Below are 16,933 nucleotides of genomic sequence, written 5' to 3' on the forward strand. Positions count from 1 at the left end.
CGTTCTTGGCATTCCTTGGCTCATAGCTGCATAACTCCAATCTCTGCCACCATATTCATATGGCCTTCCTCTTTGTATAACTGTGCCCCACATCTCTCTCTGCCTTTCTCTTATAAGGTCATCTGTCCTTGGATTAAGTGCCCACCCTAAATGCAGAATGATCCCATCTCAAGATCTGTAACTTAATTACTTCTGCAAAAATCCTATTTCCAAATAAGGTCACAATAATATGTTCCAGTTGAGTTTGGGGTAAGGGGAAGCACCACTCGCCCCACCTCATGTGGCCTGCCTGACCATCTGTTTAAAAATGTGATCTTCATTCCCCATTCTACTTTTTACATCAGGTCCACAATCGTTGGGCCTGAGTGTGTTTTGGAATTTAGACTTTTTGCATTTTAGGAAGATTATATGTTACACACTCTATATAATATACTAGCCTTAGTGGGATTTTGGCCATTGCACCATTATTAAACACATTAATGTTTCTGCAGGGAAACATACGGCTACTTATATGAGGAGATAAAGTATATATGCAACTTACATCAGTTCAGGTTAGATTTATTCCTCGATTGGTTTGTGCCAAATTTAAAGAAAAACTTTACATCCTTTGTTTATTATTTACTTGTTTATTATGTTGTCTGTTTATAATTTTTCTTCCATCTATGCAACTTGTATTACATGAGGGCAGTATCTTTATCTTTTTTATTCCTGATATATACCAAGCTCTTAGAGTAATCATTGGCATGTGGTAAGTGCTTACTACATATGTGAATACCTCTTAATATTGCTTGTTCCAGGAATGTTCTGGAAATTAGGGGCAGAGAAAACAAGAGACAAAAAAAATTCAAAAGATATAGAAGGGAAAATGTTTGACATACCTTTTAGATCTGCTGTTGCCTCTCATTTCAGATGTGCCAGATTTGGGGCAAAGAGCCTTGGTGAATGAACATTTGTGAATTAAATAATAGAATTACATAGACAGTTATACTCATTGAAAACACCTTTACACTGATAAATTTTAGGCATGTGAACAATATTTAGGTCTTTTTTTACCAAAGGCTTAATAGTTTTTGGGAATAATTCAGGAAACAAACTGTCATCTTCTTGGATTTAGGGCGATACAGAATACATGATATACCCTCTATATTTATGTAAGACATCTAAATTTTAAATATTTTTCACTACTGATTTTCATAACACAATTTCTTTCTCTGTGTCTTTGTGGGAGAATTCTTAATAAAAATACAAAAGTATGTAAACACTGTAGAGAATTTTAAAAATAAGTTTTGGTCAATGATTAGAGGTTAGATTTTTCTTTTTTTCTCTTTTTCCTTCCTTCTTCTCCCTCCTTTCTTCTCTTCATTCCTCCCTTCCTCCCTTCCTTTCTCTCTCTCTTTATCTCTTTTTTGAGTAACAGTATGTCCATGCAACAGTTATTTAAAACACACACACAATAATTAGCTTGCTATGGTATGTCTCTATATATTGTAAATATTTGGTAATGACCTAAGGTACCAATTGAAGATGACTAATTTTATCAGTATTTTCAGTAGAACAGCTATATTCTCCTGATGTGAGACTCTCTCTACCTTAATGATTTGAAATACAAATGCACATGTAAAAGCCGTATTATTTTTTCACATGCATCTGGAAAGACCGTTAAGAAAGGATGAATGCTTCTAGGTGTTGATAATAATCAAACTGCGCAATAAAAATTTGACTCTGTTTCAAAGGTAAGTCTCAATCCCACTCCAGCTGACACTGAAATTCATCCATTCACTTCCCCCTTTGTATTATCATTTCATTTCTACTGAGTCCTTTGGCAGTGTCTTTAAAAAGTACTCCACTTCCTCTCACTTCCTTTTACAGGTAAGCAAACACATAAACACACCAACCAACTAGACAACAGACAAATAAACAAACTATTTTGAACTAGACCTCTACTGTAATTACTAAGCTGTACCTCTGTCTTCGATTAGTTCCAAAACCCTGACCCTGTAGCTTATATAAGGAGCTTCCAGTTACAGATTTGCTCTTTGCCTGATCACTAGGCAGTCTGATTTACACTGCTACTAGTATTTTTGTGGTGACCTGGAAAGGGTTGCTAATTATAAGACTAGAAGTTTGCTTCAAACATCTTTTCTCTATTTGGTGGCTCAATAGCACTGAGCACTATAAGTGTCTAATTAATTAAACTTGATTTAGATGATCCTGGTTAATCTTGTGATCAGTACCATCATCATTTAACTAAATACTAAAAGGTTGCTTCCTGAGCATGCATGATTATTGTTATATAAATCAAATTAATATCTTTATTAATAAGTTACTATATACATTCTTCAAATGTACCCTTGCCATTTATTTTCTGGGCTTAAGTTAAAAGAGCAGAAAGACTTCCACATTCATCTATTCACATATATTTTGAGCATCTTTCATTGTTCTAGATGTGGGCACAGTGATGAGCAAAACATATAATGTCTCACACGGAGCTTACATTTTAATGGAATGTAACAGAAGGGAGACAGACAATTAACAAATAAAACAACATCAGCCTGACAGTATATCAGCGGGTAATCAGTAGTAAGAAAATATGATAGGGTTATGGGTCAGAGAGGGATCTTTAGATAGGATTTAGATGGGATTTTTTCATAGGTGCCCCTCTTAGAGGATGTAATATTTGACGTGAACCCTGAAGGGTGGAAAGAAGCCAGCAATGTGAAAAACATAGGAAAAAGTGTCCCTAGCAGAGAAAATTGCAAGGGCTAAGACTTTGCAAGTTTTTGAGGAAGAAAAAGAATGTCAGGGAGTCTGGAATGTTGTGAACAAGGACAAAAAGCTATGAGACGATGAGGTTAAAGAGTAGACTGTGGCTGGGTAATAGAGGGTTTGCAGCCTTAGAAGTTTGCATTAGATCCTAAGTATAATGGGAAGTCATTAGAAGGTTTAAAAAGTAAGGCAGTGACATGAGCTGATTCATGTTTTGAAAAGATCACTCTGGCTTTGTGTGGAGAATAGAAGAAAAGGAGCAGTTTTTTTCCCCAAAAAAGTTTGTCATATTTGTAGTTTGAAATGTAATATGTTGGAAAGCACAATGACCTGCTTCCCTATGTACCACTCATTGAGATTTAGCCCTTAGCACTTGGCCTATCACTTGGTAAGCATTCAATAAATATAATTAATAGTCTATACATACAGCATGGAATTAGGTTGTTTTTTTTAAAGGATATATGCCCTGAACAAATGCATAACCAGATCACTTTTAAATGAATTTAAATGTGATGTCTCTCAGATTATAGACTCACCTTTGTAAAAAAGCACATGGAAATAAATGTAAATGGTTATGACAATGGATTTTCATTCAGTCCCTCAAATTCTTGAGTGCTTAGCATGTACTACACACTCTGGCAAATTGCAAATGAAATCAGATATGAACATATTCTTCAAGAAGCTTGCATTAAAGTTCAAAGGCTCAAAAAAACATTACATGTTTTTGTAACTCTGGTAAAATTTATTTTTATCAATATTAACAGCTAAATTATATAGTCACAAAAATTTGTTTTGAGTTGTATCTAAAGACATGGCACATTTCATGTTTCCATTGGTACTTCTTTGACAAATTCAGTTCTAAATGAGAACCCAGAGCAGTTCTATCTTTCCCTCAATTTACTTGAGCTCCATTTTGTTTTTTCACAAAGTATGATAATATTAATTTTCCTGTTCCTATATATCATTTCTTTGAAGTCACTTTTCTACATAAGTTTTATGTCTAGAACAATAAGAGACTGAAGAGGTTGATCTCAGCTGCAGCTTTGCTATGTGCTGCCATCGTATTCATTTTCTGTGTTGAATATATTATCTCCTGTCCAAGTAAAAAAAAAAAAAAATTGCCCTTCTCTTCCCTTCTTCTATCACTTTCAATTTTCATTCATGTAGTCTTGATTGTTAAATCCATTTTACTTTATTTAATTTTAATTTTTCATTTTTACATCTATTTTTGCAAGACTAATTTTTGAGATTTGCATACGGTTTATTTATAACTAACAATAATTATTTACATTTTTTCTGTCATTTCAACATCAAGCAGTTTGTACTTTTATATCATGCTGGTGATTTTCTGTTTTATTATTTTATCTCCTAAGCAGTTATAGAATAATTATACTTAATAGAATATGCTTAACATACCTTGCATATATTACAAATATACTCTGTTACCTTCTCACACATTTACTATTTTTTTACTTTTTTTATTGGTTATTTATTTTTGAGAGAGAGACAGAATGTGAGCAGGGTAGGGGCAGAGAGAGAGAGAGGGAGACGCAGAATCTGAATCAGGCTCCAGGATCTGAGCTGTCAGCACAGAGCCCATCATGGGGCTTGAACTCATGAACTGTGAGATCATGACCTGAACTGAAGTTGGAACGCAACCAACTATGCCACCCAGGTGCCCCTTGCACAATTACTTTTGACTGGGTAATAAACATTATCCCGCAAAGCCTTTAAAGACAATGCATAAATGGTTTGTGGTATTAAGTAACACAGAAACAAAATTTGAGGTAAACCTGTTTTTTTTGTTTCAAGCATAGATAATTGGAGGGATTTTTCTTTTATCTTGAAATTCATAAATTTGCAGTGATACATCTAGATGTTACTCTCATTTGCTTTGGGAGGAACTTGAACATTTAAGTCTATACACTCAGGTCTTTCTTAAATTTGGAGAAGGTTGATTTCATAGATTTTTTTTTTCCTTTTTTATGGTTCTGGAATTTCCTTTATAAGTAGATTTGATCTTCTTGTACACCTTCCAGGATTCTAATCAATTCTTTTTTTTTTTAAATTTTTATATGTTTATTTATTTCTGAGACAGAGAGAGACAGAGCATGAGTAGGGGAGGGGCAGAGAGAGAGGGAGACACAGAATCCAAAGCAGGCTCCGGGCTCTGAGCTGTCAGCCCAGAGCCTGATGCGGGGATCGAACTCACAAACAGTGAGATCATGACCTGAGCCGAAGTCCGTCTCTCAACCAACTGAGCCACCCAGGCACCCCTCTAATCAATTCTTCACATCGTTGTTCTCGTTGTTTTTCCTGTGAGTTCTGGATGAATTTATTGAGTTTGTCTTGAGTTTGTCTTTTGGTTCCCTTCTTTGATTTTCTGTAGTATCCAATCTGTTGTTCACTGTATCTATTATAATTTCAAATTTGAAAAGCATTATTTTTATCCCAAGCAATTATTTCCGATCATATATTGTTGCATTACTATTATTGCTTGCTTTAATTCCTCTGATACAATATTCTGTTAAGTCTTATTTGACTGTGAATGAAAATTTCATTTTTTAATCTCTTGATATAAATGCTTCCGATGCATCCAGTGGCTGTGACCCAGCAGACTCTTTCTTTGCACTTTCTTATATTGCAGAATCTTCTCACACATCTGACTTTTGTCAGTAAGTTTGGTTAAAGATTGGAATGTTACCTGCTCACATTGCATTTTACTATTTCCAGATATGCAGAAGATAAGTACAGAGTTAAAACTGTGTGCAAACTCAGAAATAAACATTTTTCATCTAAATCGTCTCTCTGGACACTGACAGTTCTCCTGCGATGTTCATAGTATGATGAATTTCCCATGCTACACACAAGATGCTAAAGTGCCCGGTATTTCTATCATACTGCCAATGGCACTTCACTGCATCTTGCCAACCCCATGCCAGTTTTCTGCTTGCTCTAGCCAATGATCTTTGGTACTTCCTTGAATAGATGCTTCCAAATGGAGCCTACCAGCAACAGTGAAAAATAGCCCATCTGTGTGGAGGCTGGTTGTTTCAGGCTTTGTCTGTTCTCCTCTGCAACTTCATTGAGTGAAGGGATTTTTGTGGAAATCCACCAAAGCCTACTCCACTTACTTCTCAGGAAAAATAACTGTACTCAGAAGTAGCTCAGAAGATTGACCCTCAGTGTTTCCTTTAGCCTATTTCCACTACTGTTAAAAAGCTTTGATGTTTCTGGCTTGGGAGTAGCACCATTTCTTGGTTTGGGGCCCACATATAAGGTTTCTTTTATTCTTATACACAGGTATTCATTTTTAATGAGCATATGGAACAGGGGAGAGTAGACACCTGTGCACATATATAAACATCTGGAAGTCTCAATTTGAATTAATTTTAGCAATATAAACACTCATTTTCAAATTTAAAAATCTGGCAAGAGACACAGCAATCCAATGTGATATGTTTGCATTAAAATTACCATAGAATCCAATTAAGATATTGAAGTAATGTTATAAAGTCTAGGAAATATTGTCTCTTAATACTCAGAAATAGTTCCATGAAACCTAACAGCATTATGCTTTTCTTTTCTCTTCCGGGTTGTCAGGATGTTAATATTTAAATGATAGCAAATGTAAAGTAAATGGTGATAGTTATGAATGTGTTGATTATATGTAACCTTCTACTCTTCAAATTGTAATTTCAGGCAAGAGTAACTGATGTTGCAAGCACAGTAAGGGAGGAGTGCACATCTATGGAACTTGGTGCTAAAGGTGGTGCATCCAAATGAATTGTTTAGGAACTTGTCTGATTTAATTTTGTCCATCAGGACTTTATACTATTGGCTGAATTATTAAAATTGTAGTAGGAAGGTTTTTTCTTTTATGGATCATGATTATAAAGTATATTTTAGCTCATATGTCACAAAATACTGTTATTTTATTGTTAAGTCAGCTCCCTGGATTTAAATTCAAAAGCATGAGATTATAGAATAATACCAGTCAGATTGATATTTGAAGGGCCAGTTGAGATTGGACAAAATATGATAGAATCAAAAAGTAGAAAGATAAAATAGGAAATTGCTCAATTATTACAGTGGAGGTAGACTACTGTTATCAGTGAGTACATCAGCCTTTAGTTCAAATAGAACTAAATTCTATTCATAGAATTCACTTCATTCATAGTTGATCAAATGCCTTTCCTCTTAGCTATTTCCAGAGTTGCTTATCTGTAGTTTTTATTATAGCCAACTTGTCAGTTTACATTAAGAGAAAAGAACGGACTTGCTTTTTTTACAACGTGATACTAAGAATTTGCCATTTGCAAAATCTGAATTAGTGACCCCTATCATTTGGGGCATTTATTTTATCAAGCTTACCAACCTTGCTCTGAACATTTGTATTCTGTACTTATGTTCTATTGTCTAGCAGTAACTAGCATAAATATGTAATTATATGGTTTGTTTTTTTGTAATTGATTTCAAAACACTCTATTATTATGGTGCTGTTTGAATTGTGTTTACTATATCAACATAAACATATAAATTGAGTCAAATTATTTGCTTGGTTAACTGCAAACCACAAGTTATTACAGTGTTGTCAGTTTCAAAATATTACGTGAAAATAAAAGCATTTATTTGATTCCCTTTGTTCAGACCTGAACCTCAAAAACTTTGCATTATTTCCTATAGAATATTAGGCACAACTTTTGGACAAGCAGTAGATATATACTGTAGCACCATGCAAGGACCTCACATAACTAAGCATGCTTTATAATTCTCACAGAGGCTTGTGGCTTATTTGTAGGTGATAACTTATGTTAAATTACAAAATAATTTTCCCTTTGCCTAAACCTCTGACTTGTCCAGCATACACAGAAACAACTTAACAATTAGAAAATTTTAGGTATTGGTGCTCTTGGGTGGCTCAGTCGGTTAAGCATCCCACTTCGGCTCAGGTCATGATCTCACGGTTCATGAGTTCGAGCCCCGCATCGGGCTCTGTGCTGACAGCTCAGAGCCTGGAACCTGCTTCAGATTCTGTCTCTCCCTCTGTTTCTACCCCTCCTCCGCTCAAGCTCTGTCTCTCTCTCAAAAATAAATAAACATTAAAAAGACAAAAAGAAAAGAAAATTTTAGGTCTTTTTATTTAAAACAATGAGCATTCCTCACGACGTTTCTTTATGATAGGTAACCCAATCATAATTTAAATTGATGTGTTAGTCTGGTAGGCAACAAAATTGTCTATAAGCAATCTTTTATATAATCTGTTTTATAATATTTTCTTTAACTGGTTCTCTTCAGGGTTTTAAACAGACAAACTAAAGATGTGTGATTTTTCTAGCTTCCTTTAGCCACCTGATTCTACCACCTGCCTTTAGTTTCCTGCCTCCTCTCCTGTTGACCACCACCATTGTCTGCCCGGGTGTGTGCCTTTCTCTTCATTCTCCATCTTTGCTTCTCTGCCTCTAGTGAATGAAAAGGGCAAATTTAAATTCACATCCAACGTTCAGAGCCAGAACACACAGAATATTTCATTTTATAATCCTTGCATTAAAAAAACATTGCATTAATAATTGACAAGACATGACTGAATTACCTTGCATTTCCATGAAAGAAGAAAAGAGGCTCTGAGGAGTTCAATTGATTATTTTAATCTTTTTTTCTTGATCTTACAGTTCTCTTCTCCTTGTATACCTACAATTTAACTAAGAACAACATATATGGGATTTTGTGAGAAATCTCTGTCAAATGGGTAAAAGGACATTCTTCATAATGCGAAAGCAACTGTGAAAGAAGTTTCTTTTCAGTTTATTACCAATGCAAAAGCAAGTCTTTTTGGGGACTGGCAGCTCAGGTGTGTGGGTGTGTGATAATTCCCCCTTAATGTTTCTGAAAAGAAGTGAATTGAGGGGAGTTCACTATAGCATTCTCCATATGAGTCCAGGCCTTGATTTTGTGCTATATATGAGCTAGAGATCATGAATGATCTTAAGATATTATATCATTCCTTTCTAGGACATCAACTATAACAACTAGGACAATAATCTTAACATTCTATTTTAGTATAATCAAACAGAAGATATACATAGGAGCAAAAAATATAATTTTTCTTTTGTACTAGACATTCTTTAGTTAAAATTATAATCCATTTATAAATATATGGGGCAGGGTAAATTTGTAATGAAGACTCTCTTATACCATTCATTCATTCAATGGTAGTAGTTAATGAGCTCGTATTATATGGCTCCCGGGGATACCAAATAAATATACACTGTTATCATTCTAGATAAGTTCAAAATCCAGTGTCAAAGACATATAAACAATATTAGCAGGAAAGGAACTATATAAAATTAGTATTTTCATGGTAGAAGCTGAAGAAGTAAGTAATAAGTAAGAGCTTTAAAGATAAAAAACTGCAGGTTTATTTAGAAAGAACATTTCAGGGAGCGCCTGGGTGGCTCAGTCGGTTGGGGGGCCGACTTCGGCTCAGGTCATGATCTCGAGGTCTGTGAGTTTAAGCCCCGCGTTGGGCTCTGTGTTGACAGCTTAGAGCCTGGAGCCTGTTTCAGATTCTGTGTCTCCCTCGCTCTGACCCTCCCCTGTTCATGCTCTGTCTCTCCCTGTCTCAAAAATAAATAAATGTTAAAAAAAATTTTAAAAAAAGAACATTTCAGAATGAAGACTTGATGTGAATAAAAGCAGAGTGATGTAGAAGTGAAGTGGTTAAGGAAATAAAGAAATGCCCAGTTTGTCTCATTTGTATGGGAAGCTGTGGCTAAGAAAAAGCCAAACCAAAGTTATGAAGACTAACCATATCCTTTGTATGCCACAAAATCCTTGCTAGAATGTACATAATATTAGATAGTATTTGTTTATATATCACTCAGCAGGTTATAGGTAGTTACATATTAACTGGCTCCTTCTTTATCTTGATTCTGTGAACAATAACTACTAAGTAAATATAAGAGAACCAAATATTGATTTCTTTATATATAGAAGTCAACCACTTAGGGAATTCAGATATTCAAAAGGTACCTTCTCGGTCTGTTGAAGTACTCCTGGCCTTGCGCTCTGAGCCTAGCACCCAGCCCTGGCATGCCCCCTGGATCAGGCCACTGGCTTTCTTGTGGCCCTCTTCCATAAGTACTCAGTCCGGGAAGGCGACAAGAAGACCCTGAGTGAAAAGGAGCTGAAGGAGCTGATCCAGAAAGAAAGAGCTCACCATTGGCCTAAAGCTGCAGGATGCTGACGTTGCAAAGCTGATGGACTGACAGATGACCTGGACAGGAACAAGAACCAGGTGGTGGTGAACTTCCAGGAATATGTCTCCTTCCTGGGGGCCTTGAATTTGATCTACAGTGATGCCCTCAAGGGCTGAAAATAAATCAGGAAGGTGGAGACACCCTGTCTGGGCCTGCCTAAGCCAAATCCAGTGGTGTTTTTTTTTTTGTGTGTGTTGTTTTTTGTCAAATAAATATCCTTTTTTTTTTTTTTTGGTCAAATTTAAAAGAAAAAAGCATTATCTGATCATTACTTAATTGATACTATCTCTTAGAGGCACTATTTTTCTATTAAATAAGAAAATAAGAAAAACAATTTCTGTTATCATAAGAGAATGTTCCTTTAAATACTAAATTGCTGGGGAAATACTAGTAAATGGAATTACAAATATTGTAAATGAATTCCATAATACCACCAATTAGGGTTTTACCCAGAATGGCAAAGGTAGCTTCAATATAAATTGACTTTATAATGCAATATTTCACCCTTTGAAATAAAAATTTAGTAATGTTAATAATCATTTCTAATACAATTAAGAATAGTAAAATATTTTTGGCATGTCGTGATATACACTAAACCCTTAGCTAACATTAAAACTATAAAGATATTATGTACAAAAGTCAAGAACTAAACTAGGGTGCCCATTATTATTAATAGTAAAAATTGCTCGGGGCGCCGGTTCGAGAGTTCGAGCCCCGCGTCCGGCTCTGTGCTGATGGCTCAGAGCCTGGAGCCTGCTTCGGATTCTGTGTCTCCCTCTCTCTCTGCCCCTTCCCCGCTCATATTCTGTCTCTCTCTCAAAAATGAATAAACATTAAAAAAATTAAAAAAAATAATAAAAACTGCTCTTTAAGTTCAATTAGGGAAGCAAGATATGAAAGAGAAATGAATTATATATATATATATACACACATATATATGAAGAGAAGATATATACAATGTATGTCTATATATATATATAGAGAGAGACATAAAAGTATGATTATTTGTATATACATATTTTCCCAGTAAGTCCAAAGGCATATGCTTTGTGGCCAGAGAACAACATCAACGAAGTGAAAATTCAAAATCATTCCTATGTTCCTGCTATCTTAATGTCAAAAACAAACAAACAAAAAAACCCCCCAAAAAACCCCAAAACATTAACAACTTGGAACTAAACTTAGCAAGATATGTATGGGTTCTTTAAATAAAATTTTAAATACTAGTTTTATATATTTAATTTTGATCAAAATGTCAATAGTTGTTTAGAAGTTTTGGGGGTAAAAAAAAAAAAAAACACCAGACAGGACTATTAAAGGAAAAACAAATATTGACAAAACTATGAAACTAGTTCTACCAGATATTGAAGCATTTGCAAGGCACCAACAATTAAAATATTATGTAACTGGAAGTCAAACTAGTAGAATTTAAATTTTTTTTTCAACATTTATTTATTTTTGGGACAGAGAGAGACAGAGCATGAACGGGGGAGGGGCAGAGAGAGAGGGAGACCCAGAATCGGAAACAGGCTCCAGGCTCCGAGCCGTCAGCCCAGAGCCTGACGCGGGGCTCGAACTCACGGACCGCGAGATCGTGACCTGGCTGAAGTCAGACGCTTAACCGACTGCGCCACCCAGGCGCCCCAAACTAGTAGAATTTAATACACTACCACAAATTAGAGGCTATCATAGATCAAATGGACAAAAGTAGAGTTAAAAAATTGGTTAGATATTTTAGAATTGTGATTTTAATTCATAGTTTACCCAAATAATTTCAGATTCATTAAGGAGTTATTTTTTTTAATCTTCAAGATATAGAAACTAAAATAAAAAGAAAATAGCATATCCATTTGTCAAATTAGTAAATAAATGCAACACAATACACCTGTGGTAGTTAGGATAAATGAAAGAATGCACATTTCTAGAAGGGATGTAAATTCATATAAGCATTTTGGAAGACAGTTTTACAACATACATCAAAAAACTTGAATGTTTGAGTAGCCTGGCTGACTCAGTTGGTAGAGCATGTGACTCTTGATCTTAAGGTTGTTAAGTTCAAGTCTCACATTGGGTGTAGAGATTACTTAAAGATAAAATCTTAAAAACCTTAAAATTTTATGTTAACGCTAACCAGTAATTTCTGATGATCTAATAAAATATTTTAATTCAGAAATAAACTTTTATATACAGGGTAGGGTAGAATTATTTTTACAGCACAGAATTACCTGTAATGTAATCTAAAATATATATACTGTATGCTTTCAAATAAATTAAAAGTCATAAAAAATAATTAAAGGAAATATGACAAAATTTTAACAAAGATCACATCTTCAGTGGAGTCCTTGGCTTTTTTTTGAATTGCGTAACAGTTTTGCATATGTGTATAATTTTTTTTCAATGATTATATGTTACTTTTAAAATTAAGGAAAAATTTACTAAAATTGTAGAAAAATTAATAGAATAATTAACAATAACTATATAACTAAAAATTAATAGAATTATTAACAGTAGAAATTGTTGAATATGTTTGAATATGGAGGGAGAGGGAGGGGTGACTAAAGAAATAACTTTTAAAGTCAGATATAATATCAGATAAAAATGTCATTAGCAAAAGAAAAACACTAAAAATAAATTTGAATTCTGAGAATATAAAAAAGCAGATAAAATGAGCAAAGACTTAAATATATATGACAGAGGGTTTAATATATATGAGATATTAACCTTTCCTCAAAAACATCAGTGGGTTAGGTAGTAAATGTTCCAACCAATATATACATAAAGGCCATGAACAGACAACTCACAAAGGAGGAAATACAGGGATTAAAAAAAAAAAAGTATATGAAACCTGGTTTATAATCAAACAAATGAAAATTACAACAGCAAGAAAGAGTCATTTTTTACATTCCTTTTTTCTTTTATTATTACTTTTTAAATTTCTAGTATAGTTAACATATAGTGTTATATTAGTTTTGGGTGTACAATATAGTGATTTAAACAATTCTACATATTACTCGGTACTCATCATGATACGGATACTCATTAATCCCCATCACTTATTTTCATCTGTCTCTCCACACACCTCCTACTCTGATAATCATCAGTTTATTTTCTATAGTTCAGTGTCTGTTTCTTGGATCTCTCTCTCTCTCTCGGTTTCCTTTTGCTTTTTTGTTTCATATATAAATGGAATTATATGGTATTTCTCTTTCTCTGAGTTATTTCACTTAGCAGTATACTCTCTAGCTCGATCCCTATTGTTGCAAATGACGAGATGCCATTCTTTTTTTTTTTTTTTTTTTTTGGCTGCAAAATATTCCCTTGTGTGTATATATACACCACATCTTCTTTATCCATTCATCTACTGATGGACACTTGGGCTGCTTCCATTTTTTGGCTATTGTGGGCAATGGTGCTATAAACACAGGGGCACACAGGGGTGCATGCATCTCTTTGATTAGTGTTTTTGTATTTTTTGGGTAAATACCCTGTAGTGCAATTACTAGATCGTAAGGTAGTTCTATTTTTAACATTTTTTAAAAAATATTTTATTTTTAAATAATCTCTACACCCAACATGGGGCTCAAATTCACAACCCCAGGATCAAGAGTTGCAGGCTGTACAGACTGAGCCACCCAGGTACCCCTATTTTTAACTGCATGAGGAGATTCCATACTATTTTCCACAGTGGCTGCACCAGTTTGCACTTCCACCAACAGTGCAGAAGGATTCCTGTTTCTCCACATCCTTTCCAGCCCTTATTTTCTTGTGTGTGTTTTTGATTTTAGCCATTCTGACAGGTATGAAGTGATATCTCATTATGGTTTTGATTTGCATTTCCCTGGTGATGAGTGATGGTGAGCATCTTTTCATGTGACTGTTGGCCATCTGTATATCTTCTCTGGAGAAATGTCTATTCATGTCTTCTCTCCATCTTTTAAATTGAATTATTTATTTTTGGGGGATGTTGAGTTGTATAAGTTCTTTATATATTTGGATACTAATGCTTTATCAGATATGTCATTTGCAAATAACTTCTCCCATTCAGTATGTTGCCTTTTAGTTTTATTGATTGTTTCCTTTGCTGTGCAGAAGATTTTATTTTGATGTAGTTCCGTAGTTTAATCCCACTTGATTGTGGTAAATGATTTTTTCAATGTATTGTTGAATTTGGTTTGCTTGTATTTTGTTGAGGATATTTGCATCTATATTCATCACATATATTGGCCTGTAGTTTTCTTTTTTTGTTAGTGTCTTTATCTGGTTTTTGTATCAGAGTAATGCTGGCTACATAGAATTAATTAGAAAGTTTCCTTTCTCTTCTATTTTTTTGGAATAGTTTGGGAATAGATCTATAAACCCTCTTTAAATGTTTGGTAGAATTCACCTGTGAAGCCTTCTGGCCCTGGAGTTCTGTGGGCTGAGAGTTTTTTTGATTACTGATTCAACTTCATTGTTGGTAATCAGTCTCTTCAGATTTTCTATCTTCCTGATTTGCTTTTGGGAGATTCCATGTTTCTAGGAATTTATCCATTTCTTCTAGGTTGTCCAATTTTTTGGCGTATAATTTTTTATAATATTCTCTTACAATCTTTTTGTCTCTGTGGTGTCGGTTATTTCTCCGCTTTCATTTCTTAGTTTATTTACTTGAATATTCTCTTTCTCTCTTATTGTTTGTTTGTTTATTTATGATGAGTCTGGCTAAAAGTTTATCAACTTTTTTGATCTTTTTAAAGAACCAGCTCCCAGTTTTATTGATCTTTTCCATTGTGTTTTTGTTTGTTTTGTTTTGTTTTGTTTTGTTTTGTTTGTTTTATTTTTGTTTTGGTTGCTTATTTGTTTGTTTGGTTTGGTTTGGTTTTAGTTTCAATTTTGTTTATTTCTGCTCTAATCTTTATTATTTCCTTCCTTCTACTGGTTTTAGGTTTTATTTGTTGTACTTTTTCTAGTTTGTTTATATGTAAGTTTATGCTGTTTATTTGGGATTTTTGTTGCTTTGTGAGGTAGGCCTGTATTGCTGTAAACTTTCCTCATAACAGATTTTGCTGCATCTCAAAGATTTTGGACAATGGTGCTTTCGTTTGTGCACTTTCAAAATTTTTTCATTTGTGTACTTTCCAAATTTTTTCTTGATGTCGACTTTCATAGTGCCTATGGTCAGAAAAGATGCATGGTATGATTCAGATCTATTTGAATTTGTTGAGACTAGATTTGTGTCCTTATATGTGATCTATCCTGGAGAATATTCCATGTGCACTTGAAAAGAATGTATATTCTGTTTTAGGATAGAGTTTTCTGAATATATCTGTTAATATCCATCTGGTCCAGTGTGCCATTCAAATCACTGTTCCCTTGTCTGTCTGGATGATCCAGCCATTATTGTAAGTCAGGTGTTAATGTCCCCTACTATTATTTTATTACTCCTGAGTATTTCCTTTATGTTTATTATTGATTGCTTTATGTATTTGGGTGCTCCCATCTTGGGTGCATAAATATTTACAATTGTTATACCTTTTGTTGGATTGCACCTTTTATGATTATATGGTATCCTTTATTGTCCTTTGTCACAGGCTTTGTTTTAAAGTCTATTTTGTCCAATATAAGTATTGCTACTTTGGCTTTCTTTTTACTCCATTTGTTTAATAAATGTTTCTCCATCGTGTCACTTTTAGTTTGCATGTGCATTAATTCTGAAATTAGTTTTTTGTAGACAGCATATAGATGGGCCTTCTTTTTTTTTTAATTCTTTCTGTCACCCTTTGTGTTTTGTTTAGAGTTTTTAGGCCATTTACATTCAAAGAAATTATTGATACATGTGTATTTATTCCTATTTTTTATTTGTTTTATGCTCTTTTTGTTTTGTAGTCCCTCTGTGTTCCTTTCTTCTCTTGTTCTCTTATGATTAACTGGCTTTCTTTAGTGAAATATTTGGATTCTTACTCTTCATTTTTTGCATATCTATTACTATTTTTTTATTTGTGGTTATCATTTAGTTTATATATAATATATTCTGCATATAGCAGTGTATATTAAGTTGATGATTGCTTAATTTTGAACCCATTCTTTTCTCTTTCCCACATTTCAAATATTTGGTATTGTATTTTACTTTCTTTTATTTTGTGCTTCTCTTGATTGATTTTTACAGATATACTTAATTTTCTTGCTTTTGTCTTCCTATTTTTCTCACTCTTTTTTCCCCTGCTCACATAGTACCCCTTAACATTTCTCGTAGGGCTGGTTTAGTGGTCATGAATTCTTTTACCGTTTTTTGTCTGTGAAACTTTTAATCTCTCCTATTCTGAATGATAGCCTTGCTAGATGGAGTATTCTTGCCTGTAGTTTTTTTCCTTTTCAGCACTTTGAATATATCATGCCACTCCCTTCTGGCCTGCAAAGTTTCTGTTGAAGAATCAGCTGATAGCCTTATGGGGTTTCCTTTGCATGTAACTATCTTATTTTCTCTTACAACCATTAAAATTCTTTCTTCATCACTATTTACTGCCATTTTAATTACTATGTGTCTTGATGTGGACCTCCTTGGGTTTAATTTGTTGAAGAATCTTTGTGCCCCCTGATTTTGGATCTCTGTTTCCCTTCCCAAGTTCAGGATGTTTTTAGCTATTATTTCTTCAAGTGCATTTTCTGACCACCACCCCGTCTCTCCCTTCTCCTTCTGGTATCCTTATAATGCAAATGTTATTATGCTTGAAGATGTTGCTGAGTTCTCTGTGTTCTCATTATGCAATATTTGTTTGTCTCTTGTCTGTTCAGCTGGTTTCCTTTCATTATTCTATCATCCAGTTCACACTGATACATTCCTCTGCCTCCTGTAGCTTACTATTATTCCATATTTTGTATTTTTAATTTTATCTGTTGAGTTTCCCACCTCTGATATGTTATTTTTTTTTTAA

General features: G+C 34.1%; 1 protein-coding gene and 1 pseudogene across 6 annotated transcripts in view; both read left to right on the plus strand.

The window, feature by feature from the left end:
• Positions 1-16,933, plus strand: part of NAALADL2 (N-acetylated alpha-linked acidic dipeptidase like 2) — a 1,339,397-nt gene that overhangs the window by 438,699 nt on the left and 883,765 nt on the right. The gene's annotated exons all lie outside the window — the stretch shown is intronic.
• Positions 9,125-10,163, plus strand: LOC121033393 (protein S100-A6-like; annotated as a pseudogene).

This window comes from Herpailurus yagouaroundi, unplaced genomic scaffold (assembly GCF_014898765.1).
Source record: "Herpailurus yagouaroundi ecotype Mexico unplaced genomic scaffold, PumYag 159, whole genome shotgun sequence".
NCBI lineage: Eukaryota > Metazoa > Chordata > Mammalia > Carnivora > Felidae > Herpailurus > Herpailurus yagouaroundi.